The sequence below is a fragment of the Lathyrus oleraceus genome, chromosome 3 (genome assembly GCF_024323335.1).
Source record: "Lathyrus oleraceus cultivar Zhongwan6 chromosome 3, CAAS_Psat_ZW6_1.0, whole genome shotgun sequence".
NCBI lineage: Eukaryota > Viridiplantae > Streptophyta > Magnoliopsida > Fabales > Fabaceae > Lathyrus > Lathyrus oleraceus.
The window spans coordinates 421,469,642-421,473,868 of NC_066581.1; positions in this window are offsets into that span (position 1 = coordinate 421,469,642).

Here is a 4,227-nt window from a genome sequence, read left to right on the forward strand (position 1 = left end):
CTGACCATCAGTACTAGTGAAAGAAAACAACACCAGTCAATAGTAGATATGCATTGCCAGAGCATACTACCTCAACCAACCTCTGAACCTTCATATTCTCACTCCTTGAAAGAACTGCCACTTCTGAGCGCGGTGTTTGAATAACAAGATTCATGGTCCCAATCTTCTTAAATGAAATAGCAATCAGGTTACCCCATTATTGACTTCTAACATCCAGGGGACTTGTCTTCCTACACAACATAGTACTTCAGGGAACAACTATCCAACCCTGATCAATCTACAGGAATAAGACTATCAGCAGGCAATTTCACAATGTCACATCTCAACTAGCTCCACTTCTAGAGATCAGTCTTCTAAAAGTGACCTTCTTGAGCACACACAGATGTCTCATCTTCCAGGTCAGAAGTAGGTTCCAAACAAAAGTATCCCTTTGTTTGACACCTAAACACATTTGCTCTTCAACCAGTAGTTGCATACTTGTTGAACAACATGTTCTAACATTACATAGAACATTAGTTCCACCTCCTTAGAACAAACCCTCCTTGAAAATCTTCAAGGTCTTCATATACACTACCCAAGAGAGTAAAAGAATCAGTGATCAGGTGATTCTTACCATCCTGAAGTGAGAACGTCATGATGAGTGGACTTGAGGAGACTCAAGTATCTTTGACATCTTCAGTAGATTATGATGAAATCTTGAATACAGCAGCCTTTCATCCACATGAGGGGAAACTTCATCAGAGTTTGAGTTTTGCCAGGTATTATGCAGCGGAAATCATACTACAACTCAACCTATGACCACGCACTTCACCAGATCAGCCTCCAGAAACATACCAGGTTTGAATATGTTTCAATACTAGCACAGCTGTTCCTCACAAAGGCCAACTGCCAACCTCCAGAGACAGATACACACAGTTCCTATCATGAATAGTCCATCCACCTACTTCAAGGGACCATTCAGGGGGATCACAGAACCTTCCAAGGGTTCCACCATCAGTGCTAACATAACTCCTTGCAAGATACCAGAAAGTATCACCCATCGATCTCATCCAGAAACAGAACAGGATGCCTGCTCTGATACCAATTGAAATTCTGGTATAGTCAGAGTTCAGATGTTCTACACGAAGTCATGACATCTGATCCAACATTGTTACTAATACAGCAAGACAGTTATAAACATTAAAACCCAGTACTCATACACACTCAGTCACAGATGTCAAGACATCTGCTAATATACCACCATGGAAAGAAGAACATCCAGTTTTTATCCATCTAGTGCAAAGACACAGTAGAGATCAAATATAGCCCTTATGTTTATTTATCCTGCCCAGTTATCAGCATGATGTCTCAACATTGATTTGAACATCACCTGTCCCAACATTACAGATGGGTGAACTATAACAGACCAACCAGTTTATCAGTATCAGCAATCACTGATGAATGTCATAACATTCTGTTTTGCATTCAGACTGCAGGCTATGTGTCAGGTCTGTTATTCTCTTGATAAACACACTAGAAACAGACTGAGTTATAACAGACAAAATAAAGTGTGCAGAAGGTAAAAACACCAGTAATTGTTAACCCAGTTCGGTACAACATTACCTACTCTGGGGGCATACCAATCGAGGAAGAAGATCCACTATTAGTAGTATTAATTCTGAGTTAAACTCCCCAGTTTACAACTCTTCACTTAATCCCTACCCAATGCAATCTATACCTAGGCATTCCAAGATAGAAACCTCCAATTTCCATTCCTATCATTACAAATACCATGTAATGCTTAGACAACTTGAACATGCTTCATAGCTTCGTTCAAGAACATAACAACTCTTGCCTACAGGCTTTAAGTTACGAATAATCTCATGCTTTCAAGCACTGAGAAACACCTGGTAACCTTCCCACAGGTTGGGAGGTTTACCTCACACATACCCCTAATTTTTACATTGTTTGAGACTTACAAAACCTAGGTTACAAACTGCTATTTATAACCTAACTACCCAACTGGATTTAGGCCTTCAGAAATCGCAGCAAATCTTTCCTTTGCTGTTACAGAGCTGGCAGAATTCTTCTGCTACAATCAAGGTCTTCAATATTTTATTTCCTAAAAGATCTCCATATTTGGAAACTGTATTTTCACCAAATATATTCACCAAATCTTCTTATTGAATCTTCAAGATCTTCACATAGGAGTTAGGATATTCACCAGATCTCCTAATTAATCACAAACCAAACCAGAATTAACTGATTCAGTTTTATACACATGTTAGATGTCACACTCCCGATGTCGTGACATCTTACATGACATGTTGGTCTAGATGTTGAACTTCTTCAACCCAACATATTAAAACAACAGAGGTAATTACCTTATTTGTTTTACAAAATTAATGCCAATCTTAAAGTACTAACACCTGTCAGCACTGATTCTTGAGCAGCATTGGTAGTATCCCCTACGAGGTTGTCTCTCATTTGATATGGTGTTGACTTAAAATTCCTCGCAGAGTTGATGGTGCAGATCCTCAATAGATCTTCTCTGTTTTCCCAACCAGGTTCAAGCCTTTAAGATAGATGATTCATGTTCATCCTGAGCATTTCCTTCTCCAATTGATGCTTACATCCTGTTGAGATTGGCTGAGTGTTGTATCGATGATTCAGACTTTTGACAATTATATCCTTCGTGATTGTTTTGTCAGGATAATCATCATATATACATATACATATGCATACATAAATTTCATTATTTGATTATTATTACATTTTTGTAATTCATTATGATCCTCTGCTATGGTGGTATCCTTCCTCTTTCAATTGTAAAGTATCACCCCTTAAGCAGAAAGAATTTAACCTTTCTCATTCCCCACCGAGTTATTAACTCGTGGATAATTATTATTTCAGCTTCCTCCCCAGTTGTTTATCTGGATGGAACCACTCCCCCTGAGTTATATCCTCATTGGGTTGAGTCTTTGATTGACCGTTTCTTTCTAGATCTTGCCTAGATAGATGCTTTTGGTCCCCTGAGAGTCTATTGCCCAGTCATTGGTAATATTCTTCTCGATTTGCGAGAATTTTACTTTTGCCCAATACCCGGTAAAAGTAACTTATTTCCTTCATTCTCACCAACGGATCCATTTTCACGTTTCCTCAGGAAGTCTATCCTTGATATGTTCATCCTAACCGATGACGGATATTCTTTCCCCTTTGAGTCTATCCTTGATATGTTCATCTTAACCGGTGATGGATATCCTCGTTTTGGTATTCTACCCAGTAAAAAGGTAGTTATAATCCCTATTATTTCATTCCCCAGAGGGTAAATCCTTGATATGTTCATCCTAACCGATGACGGGTTTCCCCCTCTTTGCGTTCTTCTGCCCAATAATCGGTAGTTGTAAATCCTGCTTCCCCTTGCGGAGTCTATCCTTGATATGTTCATCCTAACCAGTGACGGATATTCTCTTTTCGGTATTCTATCCAGTAACTGATAAATATAATTCATGTTTCTCCCCTCGGAGTCTATCCTTGATATGTTCACTTTAACCATTGACGGATACTCTCTTTTGGTATTCTATCTAGTGGCTGATAAATGTAATTCCTACTTTTTCCGGCAGTCTATCCTTGATATGTTCATCTTAATCGATGACGGATTTTCTTCCCTTGGAGTCTATCCTTGATATGTTCATTTTAACCAGTGATGGATATTCTCTTTCTTTGGTCTTCTGCCCAGTAACCGGTAGTTGTAAACCCTATTTGGCATTTTCCATAGCAGGTTATTCTTACCCAGTAACTGGTAGTGAATACACCTCCTGTTGCCCTCAGCGAGTCATCCTTGATATGTTTACCCCAACTGGTAACGGGTGTCCTCTCTATCATATTATGCTATCTCTTTACCCAGTAACCGGTAGTGGATAATATACTTCTGTTACTCCTATGTTGAAGATCATTTCTTCCCCAGTTGAGTTTGAATGCGTATTTCCTCAATGAAATCGCCATTTCTTGTTTGGTTCAGGTATTTCAGTTTTGTTCTGACATACCTGTTTCCCCTGCAGATTTCCTTTTCTCCCCCGGCTGAGTCCTTCCATTGATTTATTTTCATGGAATCCCTCGTGTCCACCCAACAGTTTTGAGTCGTAGCCTAGCCTACGCATAACTTTTTATCCCCCAGAGTCTCTGTCTCCCTAGTGAGTTTTCCTTACATAATGCATTATACTTTTGCGGACTTTCAGTCTCTCTAGA